At 30.4% G+C, this 16,116-nt stretch overlaps 1 protein-coding gene across 2 annotated transcripts in view; it reads right to left on the bottom strand.

Annotated features, from left to right (window-relative positions):
* LOC119604775 (putative uncharacterized protein DDB_G0286333) overlaps positions 1–9,246 on the bottom strand; it is a 50,534-nt gene extending 41,288 nt beyond the window's left edge. The window contains exon 1 of one of the 2 annotated variants that reach the window (XM_037957609.1): positions 8,970–9,246. The gene's annotated coding sequence lies outside the window, so the exon portion shown is untranslated. Of the gene's footprint in view, positions 1–5,464; positions 5,609–8,969 lie in introns of those variants that run through there. The other variant, XM_037957610.1, reaches the window with a different exon arrangement.
* Between the last annotated feature and the right edge of the window lie 6,870 nt (positions 9,247–16,116).

The raw sequence follows: 16,116 nt of genomic DNA, 5'->3' as shown, positions 1-16,116 counted from the left end.
CTAGACTATAGACTAGACTATAGACTAGACTATAGACTAGACTATAGACTAGACTATAGACTAGACTATAGACTAGACTATAGACTAGACTATAGACTAGACTATAGACTAGACTATAGACTAGACTATAGACTAGACTATAGACTAGACTATAGACTAGACTATAGACTAGACTATAGACTAGACTATAGACTAGACTATAGACTAGACTATAGACTAGACTATAGACTAGACTATAGACTAGACTATAGACTAGACTATAGACTAGACTATAGACTAGACTATAGACTAGACTATAGACTAGACTATAGACTAGACTATAGACTAGACTATAGACTAGACTAGACTAGACCATAGACTATAGACTATAGACTATAGACTAGACTAGACTAGACTATAGACTAGACAGGCTTTCGTTGAAATTAGACACATATATATAGGGAGTGATATATTATATCCACCAGGAACACTGATTGAAAAATTTAGTGGAACTAAGCACAGGTACCAAGTTTCTGAATACCGGACAATAATTAAGATACAAATATGTTGGGACGATGTTATTCCAGGTATGATATCCATCAGAAACACTGATTGGAATATCCTAAGCAACTAAGAACCTCCAGGAATCTATGTTTCTGAATTTCAACCGATGAGCGCTACATAAAGTTTTTCCACCAAAAATTTCCATGTAAAGAAGCGCATAATAGGTCCAATTTCAATTTCTTGTTAACAATGAATGAATGTTGAAATTACTTTCTGTGTTTAAAGGTTAAAGACCTATTTCAATGATTTTGTTAAAGCGATATTTGGGAGAAACGCATATATAAAGGATATTTATAATCACAGGTTGATATCAATAGTATTCAACCTTGCAGCGTATTTTTAGGTATCGCGGTATAATTTTTCAAAGTGGTAACGAATTATTTAATCCGTTAGGATAGATATGTAATTCTAAAACGGCTCAATAGGATTTAAAATTCAATCTGATTTTTTACACAATATCACGCTACAAATCTATGATAATTGTCAGATATCATTGTTTCTTGTTATTAAGCTTTTATTCTTAACAATTAACAAACTGAACTCTATAAAAATAAACAAATATTAAATGAGAAGAATGTACATTAGGCCGGAGTCAATGATAGAGAGTCAAAATCTTTGCAGTTTAAAATTAAGTTTAGTTCTTCTAATAATAAGATTTCTTAAAATGTTTCCTCTAGTTTAAGCTGTTGATTGTTGATTCCATAAACAAAATTTTCATTTTCCGGAGATTTTTCTTTCTTGGTCAATTTAAGAAGATTAACACTTTTTTTGATCATCTTTCAATTTGGGACAGTTTTATTATACTCAAATTTGTACAAAACAGAATAAATTTAAATATGTAAATGCAAAAGGAAAAAACATTTAATAAAACAAAAGGTGTGCACGCATTCATAACACAGCCATAACCCAGCAAACCAAAATTATAATGCATGGAAAATAAACAAGCAATCGACATCACTAATTGAAGTTTTGTCTGATTTTTATTTGATTCTACGATGACAAATCCCTTTCTTTAAAGCGAAAAGAGAGCTTAGAGTCCGGTATAAAGTCTAAGTATATGGCTCCTATTGGAACATTCCAAACCATACCTTACATTCGAAACTTTGGGAATCTATATCTTTTGGTAAGAAGTAAGTATCACGAGATCTGCTAAAATTGGCAGAAATTTGCATCTTATTAAGTAGACTATATCATCGACAAATGATGATCGTATTACCACTTATCAACTTTAAATGCTTGCTGGGTATTTACTCAACAATAGAGCATCATCTTTTTGACAAAGTGTCATTGTAAAACAATTATGTAAAGTGACACTAGAGATTAAAAGAAATACAAAAAAAAAAAAAAAAAAAAAACATTTTAAAAATGACAACAAAAAACTACAACTATTTTGTGTACTTGTATGTTGCAACCAGTTTTTGCAAGGATGCCAATATGGAATCGGAAATTTTAAAATGATATGGAAAAATACCCGGATCTTGGAACTTATCTTGAATACTTGGAAATTGAGATTAATCAATTACTGAATGTTGTATAGTCCGGTATATGTACATATATATGTAGTCTTCTATATGTAAATACTACAATCTGGTATATATGGTCTATAGTCCAGACTATAGTTTTGTCTTTACACTACAGTCAGATCTATAGTAGTCTATAGTCTAGACTACAAACAAGTCTATAGTCTAGATTATAGTCTGGTTTATAGTCTAAACTGTAGTCAAGTCTGTTTGATAGTGTAGTGTTTTCTATAGACTATACTATAGTCTAATATATACTCTAGACCAACGGTTCCCAAATGGGGGTCCGTGGACCCCTAGTGGTCCGTAGTAAAATCCTAGGGGGTCCGCGAATACAAACGAAAAAAGCCATGAATAAACAATATTGTATCATTTTTATAAAGTAAGATATTGCCTGATATGTACATAATTTTTATTTCCTGTATATGTAGTGAAACAATGTTTTTCTATTTCAGACGGATAATGATCTGTCTTACAATTAAATAAGGGATACTGGTATTCCGGAGTATGAAGTTAGGCCACATTTCATAATTCAAAGACAAGCTTATACCAGATTTAAGTTTGTCAAATTGTAAGCAAAAGTGTTCTTGTTTGTAAGGACTAAAATTATATATTTCAAAAACTGAGGTGACTCTTTATGCACCTTCAATACGTTAATTTAGCTAAATTTAACTTGATTTTATCGACCAATATTAAATTAACATCAGAATATATTAAATTAACATCAGAAAATCCATATCGTTTCGACTAAATATGTAGGCAAAACCATGCAGTAAAAGAGTTCATGTCATATATTATGCGGATAACGTATTCCGCAACAACATGGAAGAAGTCCAACTTTCTTATATTATTTTCCCGAAAAATTAGCTCACTTTACCCCTCTGCAATCGCAATAAATTTTTGTCGACAATATTTGATAAAGAAACCTTTTTGCTACCTTGAATTAAAATGAACATGAAAGGTCTCACGATCATAAAATTAAACATCATGTTAACATTTCAACAAAGAAGTCTTTCTATCTTCAAAACCATGCAATTAAAAACCTATCGGGAATATTTTATAGATATGACATCTCTACATTTATTTGACCTAGGGATTTATGGACTAGGTCAATTTTCGGACGAACAATTATTTAGTACAATAAGATATCAAAATATGTATGGAGGTCCGCGAAATTAAATAAGTTCCTCAAGGGGTCCGCGAAGTAAAAACCGGTGGGAACCGCTGCTCTAGACTTTAGTTTGGTCTATAGTCTGTAATTTGGTATTTTTGGTCTTAAAGCAAAACATTCCCAATTCTGAAAAATCTCACAATTATTTTCGAATAATCCCGGGATTTGGAATTTCCCAGTCCCAAAAATGTATACGTTTTTTTGGAATAGCAATTTCGTGATTGGCATCCCAATTGTTTTCAGAGATAAAATGACAACAAAAAAAAGTGTCGTTGCACTTATACAAAAACAAATGAACGTTTTAAAGAAATGGAATAAAAAATAAATAAACTAAAAATGCAACATGTTTATGCAAATAATGTTTTGTTTATAAAATGTTACTTTTTTGCTACTTCTGTTCTTTTAAATTTTTTGTGATTCGTTTGGGTGGAAAATTGTTCAAAGTGTTAAGAATATCAACAGCTACAATGGCACCAACGACTCATTATTTCCTCATTTAAATGCAAAAAGCGTTAAAAGGTAAGTGCTTATAATTATTATACATTTAATTTGAAATTTAAAAGTTAGAATGAACGTTTTTTCGCATGAAACGTTTAGGACGCTGTGAGATATAAATAGATTGGGGAATAATAGTTTGGTAAATTAATTACATGTACCACTAACTAACTAACTACTAACTAACTAACTAACTAACTACTAACTAACTAACTAACTAACTACTAACTAACTAACTAACTAACTAACTAACTAACTACTACTAACTAACTAACTAACTAACTACTAACTAACTAACTACTAAACTAACTAACTAACTACTAACTACTAACTAACTAACTAACTAACTAACTAACTAACTAACTAACTAACTAACTAACTAACTAACTAACTAACTACTAACTAACTAACTAACTAACAACTAACTAACTAACTAACTAACTAACTAACTAACTAACTAACTAACTAACTAACTAACTAACTATCTACTACTAACTACTAACTAACTAACTAACTAACTAACTAACTAACTAACTACTAACTAACTAACTAACTAACTACTAACTAACTAACTAACTAACTAACTAACTAATTAATTAACTAACTAACTAACTAACTAACTAACTAACTAACTAACTAACTAATTAATTAACTAACTAACTAACTAACTAACTAACTAACTAACTACCTAACTAACTAACTAACTAACTACTAACTACTAACTAACTACTACTAACTACTAACTAACTAACTAACTAACTAACTAACTAACTAACTACTAACTAACTAACTAACTACTAACTAACTAACTAACTAACTAACTAACTAACTAACTAACTAACTACTAACTAACTAACTAACTAACTAACTAACTAACTAACTAACTACGAACTAACTAACTAACTAACTAACTAACTAACTAACTAACTAACTAACTAACTAACTACTAACTAACTAACTAACTAACTAACTAACTAACTAACTAACTAACTAACTAACTAACTAACTAACTGACTAACTAACTAACTAACTAACTAACTGCAACCAACTCCACATGCATTGTCTAGACTCTACACTATACGTAGTATAACACATTTTGTCCAAACTATAGACCATACTATACCGGCTAAGAGCCTACATTATAATCTTGTCTAATGTCTGCACTAGATTTTATGTCTCACTCTATAGTCCGGTTTATATTCTGCATTATATTCTATACTATAGGCTGGTCTGTAGTCTGGATTACAGCCTAATATTTAAAGTACAATCTGTGATATATTTTAGACTACAATCTAGTCTATTGCATTTTATAAAGTCTAGATTATATACATGTACTAATATAGACTATAGATATGTCATTCGGGAACCGTTTAAAGTTCACTATTATTAGTTTTTATTATTATTAGTTATTGTAAAAACAGATTACAAATCTTAATCATTGGCTCCAAAGGGGAACATTTTCGATATATAGATAATGTTTTGGATACTATGTATATTACTATGTTTGATTAATCTTAACAGATTTGGGTAATTCGACAGAATATAAAAGTTTCAAAATATAGACGTTTTTAGCGAAATTTTTAAAATGTATTTATTCTTTATATATGTGCCTTAGAATTAGTAATAAATATTTGTTGTTTATATATTATTTAGACTTATATGGAAAATACATATTTATTGCACAATTTCATATTTATTGAGAAACACACAATAGGTAATATTATTTATAACTTACCGCTATTGTTTAACTGTAAGATCTTTTGTGTTTATTGTGGTTTTTGTTAAATTTTGTTTTGTTTAAAATATTATTTTAGTTGCAATTAGTGCACCAGACACACACTTTAACCTGCTATGAAGTTTAGTTAATGACTGAATTTATAAGAAAAGGAAATTGTTTTAGATTTATGCACGAAGTAGTGTTTATTTTCCTCGGAGATAAAATTTTTACACTCAAGATGTTATTGTTGACGGTAGTTGCGATATTTTACTTGATTTTAAGAGATTTTTTTTAAGCTATAGGCACTATTATATGGTATAAGTAGACCTCTTTAGACTGAAGTGTAATATTTTAAGATACGAGTGAGTTAAATAAATTTCTTAATCTTATTTAAGATTTTTGTTTTATTTTATGAATAAAAAGATGTTTATTATGTTGTTATTTAACTCTAATTAGATTAGAGTGTAAATATTTACCAAAAAATTATCTTGCTTTAAAATTTTGCAATATTTTATAATTAGTGTTTTGGGGACGACGATTAAAACTATTATTCGTCTGGTTGGTGTCTCGTATGAAGGAGATTAGACAATAGACTAAACTATAGACTAGACAATAGGACTAAACTATAGACTAGGACTAGACTATAGACTAGACTATAGGACTAGGCTATAGACTAGACTATAGACTAGACTATAGACTAGACTATGGAATAGACTATAGACTAGACTATAGACTAGACTATAGACTAGACTATAGACTAGACTATAGAAGACTAGACTATAGACTAGACTATAGACTAGACTAGACTATAGACTAGACTATAGACTAGACTATAGACTAGACTATAGACTAGACTATAGACTAGACTATAGACTAGACTATAGACTAGACTATAGACTAGACTATAGACTAGACTATAGACTAGACTATAGACTAGGACTATAGACTAGACTATAGACTAGACTTAGACTAGACTATAGACTAGACTATAGTTAGACTAGATTATAGTTAGACTAGACTACAGATAGACTAGACTATAGATAGACTAGACTATAGATAGACTTGACTATAGATAGACTAGACTATAGATAGACTAGACTATAGATAGACTAGACTATAGATAGACTAGACTATAGATAGACTAGACTATAGACAGACTAGACTATAGATAGACTAGACTATAGATAGACTAGACTATAGATAGACTATACTATAGATAGACTAGATATAGATAGACTAGACTATAGATAGACTAGATTATAGATAGACTAGACTATAGATAGACTAGACTATAGATAGACTAGACTATAGATAGACTAGACTATAGATGGACTAGACTATAGATAGACTAGACTATAGATAGACTAGACTATAGATAGACTAGACTATAGATAGACTAGACTATAGATAGACTAGACTATAGATAGACTAGACTATAGATAGACTAGACTATAGATAGACTAGACTATAGATAGACTATACTATAGATAGACTAGACTATAGATAGACTAGACTATAGATAGACTAGACTATAGATAGACTAGATTATAGTTAGACTAGATTATAGTTAGACTAGACTACAGATAGACTAGACTATAGATAGACTAGATTATAGTTAGACTAGATTATAGTTAGACTAGACTACAGATAGACTAGACTATAGATAGACTTGACTATAGATAGACTAGACTATAGATAGACTAGACTATAGATAGACTAGACTATAGATAGACTAGACTATAGATTGACTAGACTATAGTTAGACTAGACTACAGATAGACTAGACTATAGATAGACTAGACTATAGATAGACTAGACTATAGATAGACTAGACTATAGACAGACTAGACTATAGATAGACTAGACTATAGATAGACTTGGCTATAGATAGACTAGACTATAGATAGACTAGAATATAAATAGACTTGAATATAGATAGACTAGACTATAGATAGACTAGACAATAGATAGAATAGACTATAGATAGACTAGATTAAAGATAGACTAGAGTATAGATAGACGGAACTATAGATAGACTAGACTATATATAGACTAGACTATAGATAGCCTAGACTATAGATAGACTAGACTATAGATAAACTAGACTATAGATAGACTAGACTATAGATAGACTAGACTAAAGATAGACTAGACTATAGATAGACTAGACTATAGATAGACTAGACTATAGATAGACTAGACTATAGATAGACTAGACTATAGATAGACTAGACTATAGATAGACTAGACTATAGATAGACTAGACTATAGATAGACTAGACTGTAGAAGACTAGACTATAGATAGACTAGACTATTGATAGACTAGACTATAGATAGACTACAGATAGACTAGACTATAGATAGACTAGACTATAGATAGACTAGACTATAGATAGACTAGACTATATATAGACTAGACTATAGATAGACTAGACTATATATAGACTAGACTATAGATAGACTAGACTATAGATAGACTAGACTATAGATAGACTAGACTATAGATAGACTAGACTTATAATAGACTAGACTATAGATGGACTAGAATATAGATAGACTAGACTATAGATAGACTAGACTATAGATAGACTAGACTATAGATAAACTAGACTCTAGATAGACTAGACTATAGATAGACTAGACTATAGATAGACTAGACTATAGATAGACTAGGCTATAGATAGACTAGACTATAGATAGACTAGACTATAGATAGACTAGACTATAGATAGACTAGACTGTAGAAAGACTAGACTATAGATAGACTAGACTATTGATAGACTAGACTATAGATAGACTACAGATAGACTAGACTATAGATAGACTAGACTATAGATAGACTAGACTATAGATAGACTAGACTATATATAGACTAGACTATAGATAGACTAGACTATATATAGACTAGACTATAGATAGACTAGACTATAGATAGACTAGACTATAGATAGACTAGACTATAGATAGACTAGACTTATAATAGACTAGACTATAGATGGACTAGAATATAGATAGACTAGACTATAGATAGACTAGACTATAGATAGACTAGACTATAGATAAACTAGACTCTAGATAGACTAGACTATAGATAGACTAGACTATAGATAGACTAGACTATAGATAGACTAGGCTATAGATGGACTAGACTATAGATAGACTAGAATATAGATGGACTAGAATATGGATAGACTAGACTATAGATAGACTAGGCTATATATATATATATAGGGTAGACTATAGACTAGATTATAGACTACACTATAGACTAGACTATAGACTAGACTATAGACTAGACTATAGACTATACTATAGACTAGACTATAGACTAGACTATAGACTAGACTATAGACTATATTATAAACTAGACTAGATTATGGATTGGACAATAGACCAGACTTTAATCTAGTCTATATAGTATAGATTAGCCTATAGACTAGACTACAGCCTAAGCTATGTATATAAAGACAAGGGTTGATCGAAATTTAAAAAAGTGAGAGCTGGAAATATAGTTAATCTTACCTCTTTTTTGTCGCAACAAAATTTAAGTTAAACCAAATATTCTGTAGGTAAAGTTACAGCCATAAAAGTAGATTTTGCAGATAGTGGGTAATCAATTGGAACCGGCTAAGCGAATAATTAACACTAGCACTAGGAACTGAATACACCTTCACACACAATTAAATAAATTAAGAATCTGTTAACCAAAAAATTTTGTCAACATTTTTCCTCTGAACAAATTTGTTATAATTTTTTATTATTGTTGCTATATTATATTTAATGACAACAATATACACGTTATTTAATTTGTTATTAAATATTTATTTAATTATTTATATTTCTAATAACAATAAAAAATATGTTGTTGGTGTGTTTTTTTATTTAATTCACTTAAACTTGTATGCTTAAACATGTCTGCACTTGTTTTTCTATATAAAACTTTTAATATAAACACTTTGTGTGTGTTTTGAAATAAATAAAATAATAATTTATGAAATTAAATAACAATTGAATATAATAATATTTTTAACATTCTCTTTAAACATTTTTTTTTTTCGATTTTTCATTTAAGTTTCATTTTATTATTTATTGCACATACACACTCTATTTTTTTGTTGGTTTTCTTTCATTTTTAAATGTATACAAACATTGTTGTTTGTGTTTTTTAGTTTTGTTGTTAAATCGCACGTTGTTGTTTCCTGCACGTTCACTATTGAAATGAATTGATCTCTGTTGTTGTTTGTTTTGATGCTGCTACTGCCTGCCTGTGGCTTGCATACAGACAGATGTTTTAGTTATTGTTGTTTTAATAGTGTTTTTTAGTGTTGCCATTTTGTTCGAAAGTTGGAATGAATAGCAATGACCGCTATGTAACCAAGTTTTGTGTGAACATTAGAACTTTTAGCGAAGATCAAAACTAGGATTCTCCATTAGATTTGTATAATCCTCATAAAAATAGATTGACGTGGATGACATGTTGTATATTTATTTTCGACGATCTATAGACGTCGGTCCGTCTCACAATGGAGGGAAATTTCGATTGAAGAAAAAATAATAAGTTTATAATAAAATTTCATATGCCTAAAGAGGCAGTGTTTCCAATGTGTAGTTTTCAATATAGAGCTTATAAACCTGTCTATATAGGGTCCATAGGTCACAAAAATAGAAAGTATTTCCCAGTTGAAGGTTTTAATATAGAGCATATAGGATATAACTATATCTCATAGTTTTCAAGCCAATTGTATTGATGAGAAGAAGAACAAATCAAAAGCCAATTTCGAATACCCCATTCTGAAGTGAAGCTAAACAATATGCATTTAGGATCGGACAAGGTCTGGCCTATATACCAGGAAAGGTAGAAATTCCAAATCACTCCTTTCGAACAATGATTGTAGGTAGATAGGATCCTCTAGGTCTTACAAAAACAAAGCATTATCTTAGCATTCTGAATATTTGACTTTGGAGTCCATTCGGCTGGTTCGTTAGTCCATAGTTTAGTCTAGTCTATTCCTATTCCTATTCTATAGTCTAGTCTAGTCTATAGTCTAGTCTAGTCTAGTCTAGTCTAGTCTAGTCTAGTCTAGTCTAGTCTAGTCTAGTCTAGTCTAGTCTATAGTCTAGTCTAGTCTAGTCTAGTCTAGTCTAGTCTAGTCTAGTCTAGTCTAGTCTAGTCTAGTCTAGTCTAGTCTAGTCTAGTCTAGTCTATAGTCTAGTCTAGTCTAGTCTAGTCTAGTCTATAGTCTAGTCTATAGTCTAGTCTATAGTCTAGTCTATAGTCTAGTCTATAGTCTAGTCTATAGTCTAGTCTATAGTCTAGTCTATAGTCTAGTCTATAGTCTAGTCTATAGTCTAGTCTATAGTCTAGTCTATAGTCTAGTCTATAGTCTAGTCTATAGTCTAGTCTATAGTCTAGTCTATAGTCTAGTCTATAGTCTAGTCTATAGTCTAGTCTATAGTCTAGTCTATAGTCTAGTCTATAGTCTAGTCTATAGTCTAGTCTATAGTCTAGTCTATAGTCTAGTCTATAGTCTAGTCTATAGTCTAGTCTATAGTCTAGTCTATAGTCTAGTCTATAGTCTAGTCTATAGTCTAGTCTATAGTCTAGTCTATAGTCTAGTCTATAGTCTAGTCTATAGTCTAGTCTATAGTCTAGTCTATAGTCTAGTCTATAGTCTAGTCTATAGTCTAGTCTATAGTCTAGTCTATAGTCTAGTCTATAGTCTAGTCTATAGTCTAGTCTATAGTCTAGTCTATAGTCTAGTCTATAGTCTAGTCTATAGTCTAGTCTATAGTCTAGTCTATAGTCTAGTCTATAGTCTAGTCTATAGTCTAGTCTATAGTCTAGTCTATAGTCTAGTCTATAGTCTAGTCTATAGTCTAGTCTATAGTCTAGTCTATAGTCTAGTCTATAGTCTAGTCTATAGTCTAGTCTATAGTCTAGTCTATAGTCTAGTCTATAGTCTAGTCTATAGTCTAGTCTATAGTCTAGTCTATAGTCTAGTCTATAGTCTAGTCTATAGTCTAGTCTATAGTCTAGTCTATAGTCTAGTCTATAGTCTAGTCTATAGTCTAGTCTATAGTCTAGTCTATAGTCTAGTCTATAGTCTAGTCTATAGTCTAGTCTATAGTCTAGTCTATAGTCTAGTCTATAGTCTAGTCTATAGTCTAGTCTATAGTCTAGTCTATAGTCTAGTCTATAGTCTAGTCTATAGTCTAGTCTATAGTCTAGTCTATAGTCTAGTCTATAGTCTAGTCTATATAGTCTTAGTCTATAGTCTAGTCTAGTCTAGTCTATAGTCTAGTCTATAGTCTAGTCTATAGTCTAGTCTATAGTCTAGTCTATAGTCTAGTCTATAGTCTAGTCTATAGTCTAGTCTATAGTCTAGTCTATAGTCTAGTCTATAGTCTAGTCTATAGTCTAGTCTATAGTCTAGTCTATAGTCTAGTCTATAGTCTAGTCTATAGTCTAGTCTATAGTCTAGTCTATAGTCTAGTCTATAGTCTAGTCTATAGTCTAGTCTATAGTCTAGTCTATAGTCTAGTCTATAGTCTAGTCTATAGTCTAGTCTATAGTCTAGTCTATAGTCTAGTCTATAGTCTAGTCTATAGTCTAGTCTATAGTCTAGTCTATAGTCTAGTCTATAGTCTAGTCTATAGTCTAGTCTATAGTCTAGTCTATAGTCTAGTCTATAGTCTAGTCTATAGTCTAGTCTATAGTCTAGTCTATAGTCTAGTCTTAGTCTAGTATAGTCTAGTCTATAGTCTAGTCTATAGTCTAGTCTATAGTCTAGTCTATAGTCTAGTCTATAGTCTAGTCTATAGTCTAGTCTATAGTCTAGTCTATAGTCTAGTCTATAGTCTAGTCTATAGTCTATCTATAGTCTAGTCTATAGTCTAGTCTAGTCTAGTCTATAGTCTAGTCTATAGTCTAGTCTATAGTCTAGTCTATAGTCTAGTCTATAGTCTAGTCTATAGTCTAGTCTATAGTCCTAGTCTATAGTCTAGTCTATAGTCTAGTCTATAGTCTAGTCTATAGTCTAGTCTATAGTCTAGTCTATTAGTCTAGTCTATAGTCCTAGTCTATAGTCTAGTCCAGTCTATAGTCTAGTCTATAGTCTAGTCTATAGTCTAATCTATAGTCTAGTCCTATAGTCTAAGTCTATAGTCTAGTCTATAGTCTAGTCTATATCTAGTCTATATCTAGTCTATAGTCTAGTCTATAGTCTAGTCTATAGTCTAGTCTATAGTCTAGTCTATAGTCCATAGTCTATAGTCTATAGTCTAGTCTATAGTCTAGTCTATAGTCTAGTCTATAGTCTAGTCTATAGTCTAGTCTATAGTCTAGTCTATAGTCTAGTCTATAGTCTAGTCTATAGTCCTAGTCTATAGTCTAGTCTATAGTCTAGTCTATAGTCTAGTCTATAGTCTAGTCTATAGTCTAGTCTATAGTCTAGTCCTATAGTCCTAGTCTATAGTCTAGTCTATAGTCCTAGTCTATAGTTCTAGTCTAGTCTATAGTCTAGTCTATAGTCTAGTCTATAGTCTAGTCTATAGTCTAGTCTATAGTCTAGTCTATAGTCTAGTCTATAGTCTAGTCTATAGTCTAGTCTATAGTCTAGTCTATAGTCTAGTCTATAGTCTAGTCTATAGTCTAGTCTATAGTCTAGTCTATAGTCTAGTCTATAGTCTAGTCTATAGTCTAATCTATAGTCTAGTCTATAGTCTAATCTATAGTCTAGTCTATAGTCTATTCTATAGTCTAGTCTATAGTCTATTCTATAGTCTAGTCTATAGTCTAGTCTATAGTCTAGTCTATAGTCTAGTCTATAGTCTAGTCTATAGTCTAGTCTATAGTCTAGTCTATAGCCTAGTCTATAGTCTAGTCTATAGTCTAGTCTATAGTCTAGTCTATAGTCTAGTCTATAGTCTAGTCTATAGTCTAGTCTATAGTCTAGTCTATAGTCTAGTCTATAGTCTAGTCTATAGTCTAGTCTATAGTCTAGTCTATCTAGTTATAGTCTAGTCTCGATCTCGATAGAACGGATCTATTTTTCATACACATTAATGATTCGATCAAATAATGAATTTATATGCTGTTAAAGATTGATATCTGTAGTCTCTGGTGGGAATAGTAACGATGAATTCCGGAATTCCTAGAGATTTTTAGGAGTTTATTGGGACGTATTAAGTTTTTTTTAATGTAACTATAACAATAATACTTACTGGCAACACTGTTGTTACTTAGCTTTATTTCTGTAATAACTGCTGCTGTTAGTGCTAACAGATTGATTGATCGCACATAAAATTTTATTAACATTATTGCACTTTTAACATACAGTTAAAAATTGGAAATTAGTTAACATTTTATATAGAGCTTTTATTTCGCTAGGCGCCAGAGATGGAACTTGTTATAGGTTATGAATATATATTTTGAAATTTGTTCTTTACACGAACGTTTACATATTCATAATTACTAGAACTACTCAAATAGCCAATGTAAATCGAGTGAAAAAAACTATACAGCTTTCTAAGCTTCGCGAAAACAACTAAATAATTAAATAAAAAATTTTGTTTTTGTTTAAAAATAATATATGATCAACTAAACTTTTGTTAAAAAGTAAGCTTTTGGGTTTTATGTTAAATGTTACTTATTAAACATTTCAAACTTTGATCTGTAACAGTTAAAGCTTTTATAATAACATTTAAAAAGCTTTCGTTCAAACAAATGCTTTCAATTGTAACGGTTATAATAGACGTAAAAAATTCAAATATTTATTAGTTAGTAATTTATTTATAAATAAACTATAGTTTATTATTATTAAAGCTTTATTAAAATATTATGAACTTTAAGTGTGCTACTAAATCGATTAACTATCATAGGTTTGTATCCTGTTTAAATTAACTGCATTTGTTCAAATACAAACATGACTACTTTGTTTGCATTGAATTACCTTGAACTTTGTATAAAAGTCAAGTAATCGTACTGAATTTAATAAACCCTTCAACACTTTACACATATTTACTAAATATTCGTATATTTTTGATTTTTTTTTTTTTTTTTTTTGAAATTTTTTAATAAAGACTTCAAATTCTAAGCAGAAATTGTTAATATATGAATAAAACCCCCCGAGAAACCCATATGTTTGAATATGTTTTCCCATAGATATCGAAAATATAAATCATTTCCTAGACATAATGTATATTAAATGAAAGCTCTTTCGAATATCTATCATTTGATCGCATATGTTCATATACTTAAGTGATAAATAAATACCGTAAAGGTCCTCAGTAGATTCTAATACGATGTAGCCATAACCGTCCGTCTGTCTATTTGGTGAGAATACGTTACGGGTTCAATGTAATAAGTTAAAGAGCTGAAGTTTTGAAAAGCATTGTAAATAGTTAATGCAGTTTGTTTACTATTGAAAATGGGCACTATCGGACCACGATTTCATTTAGCCCCCATATAACGTGCTCTTCGAAAAAATTACTTTAACGCTCATAACTGGCTAAAAGCAGCATATATGTATAGCGATGAAATTCAACATAGGAGCCCAAACCATTACGTGATATTTCCCGCTGATTGTTTCATAATTGACTCTACCCCAACATTATTAGGATCAACATTATTGGGATCGGCGTGTAATATAAAGTCCTCTCAGATAATTACTTTAACACTCTTAATTTGCTCTAAAACCATTCAATATAGCAAGAGGAACTACTAATTATTTGTCAAATGTTATGAGAATCGGTTCATAACTGTTCCTAGGCCCCATATAAGGCCCGCTTCAGAATATTATATAACATTCATAACTGGCTAAACATGTATCTGACATAAACAAGTTTTATATGAATTAAAATTGTCAAATTTTAATGCGATCGGTTCATAATGGATCCTACTCTTTATATAAAGTTCCCCATAGAATGGTTATAATTTGCTAGACAATTCGAATATAGCAATAAAATTCGAAATAAACAGGATTTATAAGAAATGAAATCTCTCTCTATAAAATTATATGAAGATCGGTCAGTAATTGACTCCTTTGTATCCCCTATATTAGATCCACTTCGGAAAATTTCTATGAAATTCTCAATAAACAAGTTTTATAGATGTCAAAATATTTAGTTCAAATTGAGGATCAGTCTGTAATTGACCCTAAAAAACAATATAGCACTTGTTTTACTTCTATAAAGTTCAGGATCCCTGCTATGCTTTCTATTGAATGACAGACGGACGGACATGTCTTCAATAGGGTTCTATAGTTGAAACGAAAAGTCGACTTTTCGACTTTTTTCATTTAGTTAAAAGTCGACTTTTCGACTTTTTGCATTTTATGAAAAGTCGATTTTTGGACTTTTCGACTTTTTTCATTTAATTAAAAGTCGACTTTTAGACTTTTCGAATATAAGTATTTTATAAATAGTCGACTTTTCGACTTTTTCCGACTTTTCGACTTTTTGACTTTTTTCGACTTTTTCCGACTTTTTCCGACTTTTCGATTTTTTTCGACTTCTTTCGACCTTTTTTCGACTATTTTTTGACTTTTTTCGAGTTTTTCCGACTATTTTAGAGTTTTTGACTTTTTTTCCATTTTTTTTAAATTTTGGACTATTTTTGACTTTTTTCGACTTTTTTCGAGTTTTCGACTTTTCGACTTTTTCCGACTTT

Source organism: Lucilia sericata, unplaced genomic scaffold (assembly GCF_015586225.1).
Source record: "Lucilia sericata isolate MDLA Ls3-8-SP2 unplaced genomic scaffold, ASM1558622v1 Contig000430F_arrow, whole genome shotgun sequence".
Taxonomy (NCBI): domain Eukaryota; kingdom Metazoa; phylum Arthropoda; class Insecta; order Diptera; family Calliphoridae; genus Lucilia; species Lucilia sericata.
This window is presented reverse-complemented; position numbering and strand designations above follow the sequence as displayed.